We start from the raw sequence: 12,036 nt of genomic DNA on the forward strand, positions 1-12,036 counted from the left end.
GTACCCTTCCAGAATCAATATCATTCTTGCTCACAATGAGAGTATCCAGCTATTGAAAAGGAAGCATGCTACACTGGAAGTCTGTATTTCTGGAACAAGGGCTGACTGGGACCTTAGTCAGTCCAAAATTCTCCCTTACCCAATGGTCCCTGGGTCAGTCTTGTTCCTGTGAGTAGCTTGCTGCCTTAGTAGTACACAACCGTAATTCCAGTACTCAGTAGGAATGAGGCAGGAGAATTTGAATTTGAAGCCAGCCTAGACGATATAGCAAATTCAAGGACAGTCTGGGCTGCATAATGAGATGCTATCTAAATACAAACAAAACAATAATGCAAGAAACTTAGAAGTAGATAGCCTGAATTTGATATAGTGACCTCAGGCCTCACAATGTCAATCTCAAGAGATTTCATTTTTCTGTTCTATTATCTTTAATGAATAGTGTTTATATTCATGGTAAATTAATGGTCCAAATTGGTTGCTAGAGCTCCAGCCAATATATCCACATTGAGAAAGTATAATGAGAAGAGGCAGTAGAGTATCTGTCCCCCTATGAGAAGTACTTTTGTTATTGGTTTTGTTTCATTTTGCTTTGCTTTTTGGAAGCTCTACTGAGCAGTTATTTGTATTTCATTGGTCAGAGCTTGGTGACTTTTTCACAAGAAGTTGTTATTTATTTGTTGTTTATTGTTTGCACCATATTAGGGCTTGAACTGAAGTCCTGGGTGTTGTGCCTGAGCTTTTTTGCTCAAGGATATGCCACTAGATCTACAGGTCTACTCCCAGCCTTTCATTTATTTATTTATTTTTTTTTTCCGGTCCCTGGGGCTTGAACTCAGAGCCTAGGCACTGTCCTTGGACACTTAGTTGCTCAAAGCTAGCACTCTGCCATTTAAACCACAGTACTACTTCTGGCTTTTTCTGTGTATGTGGTACCGCACAATCCAATCCAGGGCTTCATGCATTTTAGGCAAGCAAGCACTCTACCACTAGGCTACCCTCCTGGCCCTATTTTCTTTTTTAAATTTATTACCTTTAAATGGTTGAGGAGTTGCCATTTAACCAATGTCACTTCTTTTAGCATTCTCACTCATCCATCCCAACCCATCCTTTCTGCTTTACTTAATCTTTTTGGTAGCTAATTGGAGATTAGAGTCTCACAGACTTTCTAGCCTATTCTGGCTAGTTAATTGGAGTTAGGAGTCTCACAGACTTTCCCCTCTGTGCTGGCTTTGAACCAGGATCCTCAGATCTCAACCTCCTTAGTAGCTAGGATTACAGACATGAGCCATAGGAATCGAGCTAAAAATACTAATTTTTTGAAAAGTAACAGATTTAACTCTGATCTATTCTTTTGTTCTCTTTTATAGAGTAGTCTTCTTCTCCCACATACAAGTCCTGTATCACCCTTAACATAATAGACAGCCAATTTTTCAATCAGAAACCATTATTAGGATCAAAGAGAAACATATTTCTAGTTGGATGGTATGTTACTTATATCATAAAACAACATATAGTGATGAGTATTCAACTAAAATTAAACAATATTCTCCTAAGTTCTCAAAACCTCAAATGCCTCCAAATCCAAGGAGTTGGAGTGGGGAGAGGGGATTTGAATTTTTTTCTCCCAGGCTATTTTTCTCAAGTACTAGCGGAAGTGCTAATGAGACACAGGCCTCCTTGCCATCCAGTGACAAATGTAATAGGTCACATGAAACCACAGAAAATGAATCTATTTAAAAATGTCAGATACAACACTAAAGAAAAACTCAGCCTTGTACTTTTTCCTCTTGATCATGGTCTAATAGAGACAATTCAGAAATGATTTCTTCTGAACTGGGTGATATTCATGATTGAAATAGTGTTGCTAATGATAACAATGTGTAGAATTATTACATGGAAAGCACTAATAATGTAAATCAGATGGTCCTTAGTTGCAGCTCCTCTGTGGATGGCTTTTTCCCTAGGCATGTCTGATTCCTTGGAGATTAGCCTACTAAAACTCAGATTTGTAAGACCATAAAGAAAATTTGGCTTTCTAAGAACAAAATCAAAAAATTAACTTAAGACTGTTCTTCCATATAAAATAGCAACTATGTAACATAGAGAGTATTTTAAAAACACTATTTTAAAACATTTTTGACATCTGATATATTTTTCCTAGAACTATGAGTTCTATTGTTAAAACAATTATAAAGTTATGAGTATTCACTAAATAAAATGCACAGTAAGTACATTGTTAAAGCTCATTATGTAATGTCAAAACATGATACTCACTTTTAAGATGTTTTTTTGCAGTGCTAGGGATCAAACTCAATGTTTTGTACACACTAAGGAAACAGTCTACTACTGCGCTACATCCCCACCCCCAGCCCAGTGGTCTTTACGTCTTACTTGATTTCTTGATTGTACTTTCAATAAAAAGTTTCCTTGCATGAATAATATTTTTAATTAATTTCAATCTTGTCACCACAATTATAGGTTATTTCTACTGGTTTTAAGGAGTAATAAAAATCAGATTCTTAAAGTCTCAAACAAGACTGAGTCTTTTTTTCATATGACTGCATTTCTAAACCATGTCCTAAAATTGATAGAACAGGATTGGAACAGGAGAACTTTTCTGACTAAACAGTTGGCATCAAACAAGTCATGACTATATACACAACTGAGCTATAAGATCAAAGATACAACTATAATTTTTATAATTTAATAGCAAAAACTACATTTGAGTCCCATTCAAGAACTTATACATTATTGTTCAAAAGATTTCACTATATCATACTTAGGTGCACACTGTATTTAATACTTAACAGTATATGTAATGCATATTTGGGTATATTTTACTATATGTTCAATGTGTGCTGTACCAACTAGTTCTGCTAGCATTTGGTGCCAAAACCATCCTAAAATCTTATCAGTAAAATAAGCAAGGTTTACTTCTGCTTTATTCTGAGCCCTTCACTGCCTGTCTACACCCCTAACTCTGTCTTCTTCATTAGGGGACCCTGGACAATGCAACAGCTACAATCTAGAACATGCTCATCTTACTTGGTACAGAAGGAGGAATAGCATCATCCCACAAGGGACTCTGTAAACATTCCACTGGTGAGCATGGTATCAGTGATGCACAAAACACAATCTCTCATTGATAAGGGCAGAGATGTCCTAAAATATATTTACACCAAAATTAGCTACAATTACAAGGTGATTGGGAGGGGGTGGGGGAGGGAAATGGGGACAAAAACATGAGAAGGGGTAACATTGTGTGAGAAGTAATGTTCCTATTACCTGGCAAATGTAACTATAACCCCTCTATAAAATATCCTGACAAAAAATAAATAATTTTAAAATAGCTAAAATTATTGTCCCACAAAATTAACACAATTGGAAAATGCCATTTCTTTCTTTCTAATTTTTATTGTGAACATGATGTGCAGAGGAGTTACAGTCACATAAATCAGGTAATCAGTACATTTCTTTTTTTGCCAGAATTGGGCTTGAGCTCAGGGCCTGAACACTGTCCTTGGACTTAATCAAGGCTAGAGCTCTACCACTTGAGCCTCAGCATCACTCTGGCTTTTTTTCTATGTATGTGGTACTGAGGAATCGAACCTGGGTCTTCATGTGTGCTAGGCAAGCACTCTACCACCAGGCCAAACTCCCAGCCCAGTACATTTCTTTTTTTTAATATATATATATTTTTTATTGTAATTAATAAAAGGGTTACATGATATTTGCCATATAGAAGGTGCATTAATTCACATATATTGATACCCTTTCACATGTCTTGGTTCCCATTACCCTCCCCTCCACCCTCCCCACCCCCATCTTGGTTTTCCCCCCTTCCCTATCCAATTTCAAATAACCAAATACAAATAAATCCAATATATCAGATAACAAAGTGAGATACTGTAACAATATGAGCTAACCAAGGGACAGCAAAAGAAATGAGAGATAACATAGTACATTAAGGACATCAATCATTCATTATATGGCTTTTGTTTCAATGAGGCCATATAGTAGGAAGCTAATTGAAAATACATTTCTTTTTTAACAGTGCCACCCTCTCCCTCCTTTTCTTCCAGCTTTTTTCCCTCCTTACCTCCCTCCCATCCAAGCTATATAGTTCATTTTCAACACAGTGTCTAGTGAATGTTACTGTTGTATTAGTTCACCCTTGGAAAGCCCCATTTCTTGCACAATTATTTACTCATCATCACACCAGAAATACAGGATATAAACCACAAAAAAGAAGGAAAATTCATTGTTAGAAAATGTATATTTGTAAGTAAGAGTCAAGTTAGAAAAAAAAGAATCCCAACAATAACAAAAGAAAAGACTCACAAATAAAAAGTAAACTATAAAGATGCTTGTAGAACTACTATTTAAACACCATTCACTTTTAAAAAAAACCTGAAAATATATAAACATAAATGATTAGGACATCTGACCAAGTAGATAAGTGGTACAAAACTATGGGCAAATATACAAAAAATGGAAATGAAAGTAGAATACAAATACAAAGGAAAATTAAAGATTCCTAAGTGAACACTTTGCTAAACTCTAAACAAACATACGAACGTTAGTTTAAAGATGATCATTAAAGAAATATATACTGCTGATAATTCCAATACTATTTAAGTTTTTTCAGAACATAAAAAATGTTAAATGACATCTATATTTTTAGGAACCAAGTATAATTTTAGTAATTAAAATCCCCCAAAGTAAACCACACTCTTGAAATCCAACTGCACAATGTCAGTACCAAGAAAATCCTATAGAAAATAGTGCCAAATAAAACATCACAACATATTAAAATAACACTATGAGTTTTATGTCTTTGAGAGGACCCTAAGAATAATATCTTTCATACTCAGCTGAGTTCTAGAAAAAATTAGAAGTCAAGTACATATTTATCCTCATTTTTGATAAAGGTTATATTAGGACCTATAGCTAGTATAAAGTCAATAGCACCAGAAGTGAACCCAGCATGAGCCAGACTTACCCATGTAGTTACACACATTCACACGCAGAGTTCTGCAAGGATGAGACTTGTCCAGGTTGTTTTTGTGTCTTGAAGTTCATCCCTCACACTCCCCACAGGAAGCAAGCTCTAAAAGGAAGAAAGCAGATGACTTAAGTAGTAATAGTTTAATGTTCTAAACTTTACCTATCTGGCAAGTCTGTTTTCCCTGGGGCAGAGTGTAGAAGGGAGTAAGAGTGGCCAAGAATGTTACACTAATTAAGGTCTTTCACCATGGAAAGAAACATTGAAAGTGGAAAATATATTCCAGCTTGTTGGGTTTTTCTTGTTTTCTTTCAAATTCATTCCGTTAATCATTCACCTATGGTTTAAATCCCTCAAGAGGCAGAACCATTGGGAGACCCTTCCTTCTACCCTGTAGGATGCTATTCTACTACACAAATAGATTTTATTTGGATATCCTTTGAGCATAGCTCATGAGAAAGATGAATGTTGCCCCCAGAAGATTATGAACTGACTCAGAAACCCCAAGGCAAAAAATCCAACTCCAAGGTGAATTTTTATTCTCCATTGCTATGGTTTCCCTCTGGTTTATCTTCCAATGCTTCACCCACTGGAGGCTTAGTCATCAATGTGGTGATGCTGAGAGATGCTGAATCGTTAAGAGGTGGAACCAAATGCAAGGTGATTAAATAATAGGAGTGCCATACCCTGGAAACAATTAACATAGTTCTTGCAGGACTCTGGTTGATTCTCAAAAACAATGCAGTAGGGCATTGGCTCTCATACAAGTAGCCATTTCTCTTCCTATTTTTCAGTTATGTTGTAATTGCCAGGTGGGTTCTCACCAGAGCCCAATGAACAGGGCCTCTCAATCTTGTAGTGTCGGTGTCCAAAACTGTGAGCTAAATAAACCTCTTTTCGTCATCAGATACTCATCCTCAGGCATTTATTACAGAAACAAAGTTGATTTATAAATACATTGAATTTTGTGTTAAATTTTGTTCCTATTGTGCAGCTTAAAATAGCCCAAACAGGAAAATCTACAATGATATTAAGTGATGTTAAGATACTCCAACAGTAAAATGCAAAGTAATCCTAACAGACCCAGGAGGATGTAGTCAGTAAAATCTATTTTGGAGAAATTAGAGAGTGTAAATGAAAGGATAATAAAGAATTGTTAATAATTTTGTGATAATGGCATTATTTTAAAGTCCTCTGTTAGAGTTATGTGGAAGTATTTTAGGTTAAAATAATATGTCTTTACCAAATCCACTAGCACAATGGTATTCATTGCAGCACTATTTACCATAGCAAAGATATGGAACCAACCTAGATGCTCCTCAGTTGATGAGTGGATCAACAAAATGTAGTATTTATACACAATGGAATTCTATGCTGCTGTCAGAAAGAATGGAATTGCCACATTTGTAAGGAAATGGAAAGACTTAGAAAAAATAATATTAAGTGAAGTAAGCCAGACTCAAAGGAACCTAGGCTCAATGGCTTCCCTCATTTATCATAATCAGGAGAAACCTTGAGCTCTCCTAGCAGAGATTTACAATAGAACAAAACCTAAATACATAAGGCCATATAGTATGACACTAAATGAAAGGACCTCCAGGATATAGAAACAAAAGCCATATGATGAATGATTGTTATCCTTAATGTACTATGTTATCTCTCATCTCTTTCACTGTCACTGGGTTATCTCATGTTGTTGCAGTATTTCACCTTTTTATCTGATATATTGTATATATGCTTATTTGGTTATTTGAAATCAGATAGGAAAGGGGGGAAAACAAGTTGATGGGTGGGGGTGGGAAGAGGGAAATGGGGACCAAGACATGAGAAAGGGTATCAATGTTTGTGAAGTAATGCATCTTCTATCTGGTGAATATAATGTAACATTTCTATTAAATACAATAAAAATTATAGGAAAATAATAATAATAATATGTCTTGCCAGTTGCTGGTGGTTCATACCTGGAATCTTAGTTACTCAGGAGACTGAGATCTGAGGATCAAAGTTGGAAAGTCAGCCAGCAGGAAGTCATGATACTCTTTTCTCCAATTAACCACCAAAAATCTATGAGTAGAATTGCTCAAGAGCTAGTCTTAAGCAAAAAAGTTCAGGGATAGTACCTGGACCCTGAGGTCAAGCCCAAGCACACACACACACACACACACACACACACACACACACACACACACACACAAATCTGAAATATGCTTTTAAATATTCCTGTAAACAAAACCTATCATAGAAGCCTAGTGAAAACATAGTAAATGCTAGATCACAGATACATACATTTGAAGTATCTTGAGAGCTCAAGACTCTTAATCAAGGGAAGAACTTACAAAAAAATGTTATTTGGCAACGCCCAGGACCAGAGTTCAAGTCCCACAACAGACAAAATAATGCTATTTGGGCTAAGTGAGGTATGGTTATTAAGAAAGGGACTACTGTTTTATGTAGAAAGCATAGGACTGCCAAGGCAGAGATGTTTCAGAAAAGTATTTTGAAATAGCTATTAAAAGAACATCTTGAGACTTCAGTAATAGCATTTAAGATAAAGGTGACATTAGTCTTTTTTTATTATTTTTTGTCTGTTATGGCACTTGAACTCTAGGCCTGGCTGTTATCCCTGTGCTCTTCAACTCAAGGCTACTTCCCTACCCCTTGAGCCACAATACCACTTCTGGTTTCCTAGTGATTCATTGAAGAGTCTCATGGAGTTTTTAGTACCTGGGCTGGCTTTGACCCACAATTCTCAGATCTCAGCCTTCTGAGTAGCTAGGATTATGAACATGAGCCACCACGCCCGGCTGACACTAGTCTTAATTGTAAGAGTTGAGAACAGTCCGTTTTTGTTCACTTGATAATGCTATTTCTAATCATTTTATATATATTATAAAATTAGCCTATTTATAATGTATCTCTCATTTATAATGTACCTCTCTTTTCTATGTGAATATTATCTTCCAGTGCAGGACTCAAGAATTTTCTTTGGTCAAGCCTTCCTCCCTCTTCTTTTTTTTTTCTTTTCTTTTTTTTTTATTGTAATTAGTAAAAGGGTTACATGATATTTGCCAGATAGAAGGTGCATTAATTCACACACATTGATACCCTTTCACATGTCTTGGTACCCGTTTCCCTCTCCCCCCACACCCCCCACCCGTCTTGGTTTTCCCCCCTTCCCTATCAAATTTCAAATATCCAAATACAAATAAATTCAATATATCAGATAACAAGAGAGATACTATACCAATATGAGATAACCAAGGGACAGCAAAGGAGATGAGAGACAACATACTACATTAAGGACAACAATCATTCATTATATGGCTTTTGTTTCACTATCCTGGAGGTCCTTTCAATTAGCTTCACTCTTCTTAAGCACATTCAGATTTCTGTTTTAGTTTGGTGGTACTGGGGTTTAAATTATGGCTCTTTCATTTGCTAGGCCAAGTGCTCTCCTACAACCATATCACCTAGCCCTTTAAATTTTATTTTTCAGGGCTAGGAGTTTAGCCTAGTGATAGAGTGCTTGCCTAGTGTGCACGAAGACCAGGGTTCAATCCCTCAGTACAACATACATAGAAAAAAGCCGGAAGTGGTGCTGTGGCTCAAGTGGTAGAGTTCTAGCCTTGAGGAAGCACAAAAACAATACTCAGGCCCTGAGCTCAAGCCCCAGGACTGGCAAAAACAATTTTATTCTTTGAACAGTGTCTCATAATTATGCCTGGGCTGGCCTGGACTCCAAGCCTCCTAATTAGGCTTACCATGTAGGTGGGGTAACAGACACATGCCACCATACCTGCGTTTTAATGGTGAGGATGGGGTCTCTCAGACTTTATCCTCCTAACATTTGTGTCCCTGGTAACTAGTATTATCACTGTGAACCACTGTACCCAGCTTGATTATGCTATTTAATGTGGTAACTGGTGAGATTGTTGAGAGTATCAATACAATCTTACAAGGGATAACCTTCTCTCCTGGGCTATATGTGTTCGTAAGCCTAGCACAATATTTCTGATTTTATATTACAGGAGCATGCTCCAAGCACTGGGAGAGGACTATCTGTGGACTAAGTCAAAGAATCCACTCAATCCTACATTCTTTGGAACTGGCACTCTAGTTTCACCATCTGAATGAATAAATAAGAGTGGAAAAGTACTTGACCATAATTCCCCGCTCTTCCTAAAATGTTATATAAAACAAAAATTCATGGCTCAGTAAGTTGGAATGCTTTAAAAATACTGAAATTCAACATTTCTTAAAATTTGGCATCAGCAGATCAATTTCAGTTAAGAACTCCTATAGATAATTATGACTAGAATGAAATCTGAGTAGATTTGAACTCTGTGCTGATGTGACTACAGTTCATTGAGAAGGAACAAGACTGAAAAGGCAGGCAAATGTGAGATTTTTTGGTCAGTTGTGGGACTTGAATTCTGGGCCTGGTTGCTGTCCCTGAGCTCTTCAGCTCAAGGCTAGTGCTCTATTCCTTGAGCCACAACACCACTTCTGGTTTTCTGGTGGTTAATTGGAGATGAGTCTCAAGGACTTTCAAGCCCAGGATGGCTTTGAACTATGATCCTCAGATCTCAGCCTCCTGAGTAGCTAGAATTACAGGCATGAGCCAGCTAATGTGAGATATTTTTAAGGCACTTCAAACTAAGAAAGCAAAAATGGAGAAGACATAGGTATGGTGATGTATGAATAGAATCCTAGCACTTGAGAAGCTGAAGCAAGAGCTAGTTTGAGGCCAGTCCAGTGCTACACAAGACCCTGTTTCAAAAGAAAAGAAAATACAAGAGAATACCATTCATGTTCAAAATGCAACTGGTCTGAGAATTTATTTAGCTACTATATTAGTCTCTTGCGGCTACTGCAACTAATTGCCATAAATTTGGTGTACTATGTCAGAATTTGAAAACTTTAGTTTCCAGATGAAACAAAAACCAAGACATTCACAGAGTAGTATCCTTCTGGGGATTCATTTTTCTTTTTTCCAGCAATTAATTAACTGTGCCTACTGTTCATGGCTCCACCCCCTACCTTCAAACGGGCAGTATATTATCTCCTAGTTGTACTCTCTGGTCATGTCCATCATGCTTCCTTCTCTCCATCAGCTACTAGTATCAGAATATTATATGTGATTCTGGCCCTTTTCCTTGATCTTATACTTTGAATAATCCAGGGTACTCTCCCCTACTCTAGATTATACATTCTTAACACATTAATCACATCTGTAATATTTTTGTGCCATGTAAATGTAGCACAGAACCAGCTCCAGAAGTTTTGAATAAGGACCTGAGAACACTTATCATTCAGTCAACCACATTTGGATATTTGGATGACATGGAAAAGCATAGTGGTCTCTAAAAAAAATTCACTTCTTATTTTACTGGGGAATATAAAGTCTCCATTAAAAAATAAAAAGGAATGGTTTGTTACAAGTCCTGTTGCAATATTATTAGCCCACAAAACCTCTATTGAATGTAGCAATTTGTTTCTGAGGAAGCCAATAAAATGAGAACATACTGTACATCAAATGGGTATTCATTTGTACCTAGGCCCAATTCCTACTTTGTTTTTAATTTATAGAGATAAGTGAACTACATCCCCCATATCCTTCTTAGCCTCACTCTACCCGACCCTGCCACTAAAAGCTTCTTTATGGTGTGGTCTGACTGAAAGGGAGTAATAGGGTAGAGCACTTATTAAAACATTTACAGGAAGAGCAATACTACATAAATTACCTTGAGTTTTACAGTAAAATTATTTCTCTAATGTATAAGTACACATATATGTGCAGGGACACTATATGTGTACTAATATTTTGTATAATTTTGAGTGGAAGGAACATCTAAATTCTGGTGGCAAATGCCTCCATGAAGACATTCAATCCACAAACAGACCATTAGCAAAAATCTCCACGTTTTATAGATGAAATTGTGGCTTTTAGGACCATCTCTCTGTTTGGTTTCTGCATTGTTAAATGACAGAATAAACAGTTTGGCTATAATATGGAAATTGAAAATGGCTTTGTCAATTCCTAGCTACTACCTGAAGTTTCCATAGATTTTTGGGTTTTTTGTTTTTTGTTGGTTTTTTTTTTTTTTTGCCAGTCCTGAAGCTTAAACTCAGGGCCTAGACACTATCCTTGGACACTTTTTGTTCAAGTGCTCTGCCACCGAGCCACAGTGCCACATTCGGCTTTTTCTGTGTATGCGGTTCTGGGGAATCGAACCCAGGGCTTCATACATGCTAGGTGAACTCACTAGGCCACTCTCCCAGCCTTCTCCTGCCCATAGGTTTTTAAAGATTAAAACAATATACTTTTATAAACTGAAAAGTATATCTTGATTTTAAATTTAGGCTTAAGATGAGACATTCTGCTTTCTTGATTTCTGATGTTTGTATGAAGAGCTAATGTGGATTCCAGAGATTCCACTGCCATTTTGTTGTAGCTCTGTCAAACAGTCGTGTTTAAAAGTATTTACATTCTAAGTTATACACCTTCTATCTAGTGAATATAATGTAACCCTTCTATTAATAATAAAAATATTCTTTAAAAAGTATATGCAAAAAAGTATTTACATTCTATTATAAATGAACAAATAAAATTCAAAACGAAAATTCAGTTAGGGTTAATAGAAAATCACAACTCAAACTTCACTAATATTTGTTAACTAGTGGTCTTATCTCTAACACATACATTGAAATTTTAGTTGCATTCTGTAGGCAAAGAGCATACTTTAATTTTTTCCTTTTTATTTCTTTGGTTTTTCTCTTTCTCTTATTATGTCTACATATCCTAATTTAAGAGCTTTCTTTTTTTTTGTGGGCTTTCTAAACCACAAATTTCTTTGCATAATTGGTCAGCAAAGAACCTTCCAGTGTTCTCAAACCACTTTAGTTCTGCTGTCACTGTAAATGTTACTATGGGCCCTTCAGCCCTTTTGCAAAGTATCCCCAACTATTCCTTCACATCTGCTAAAGCATCTCCATTAATTGTGGCAGTTTCTAGGAGTTGTCTTCAAGAG

The 12,036-nt window shown here is 36.4% G+C and overlaps 1 long non-coding RNA gene across 1 annotated transcript in view; it reads right to left on the reverse strand.

Moving 5' to 3' along the window:
- The window catches only part of LOC150061045 (uncharacterized), a 29,528-nt gene that overhangs the window by 14,106 nt on the left and 3,386 nt on the right, over positions 1–12,036 (reverse strand). The window contains exon 2 of the long non-coding RNA XR_016536184.1: positions 5,003–5,110. This is a non-coding gene — a long non-coding RNA (uncharacterized LOC150061045). The remainder of the gene's footprint in view (positions 1–5,002; positions 5,111–12,036) is intronic.

This window comes from Megascapheus bottae, chromosome 7, assembly GCF_031878675.1.
Source record: "Megascapheus bottae isolate mThoBot1 chromosome 7, mThoBot2.hap1, whole genome shotgun sequence".
Taxonomy (NCBI): Eukaryota; Metazoa; Chordata; class Mammalia; order Rodentia; family Geomyidae; genus Megascapheus; species Megascapheus bottae.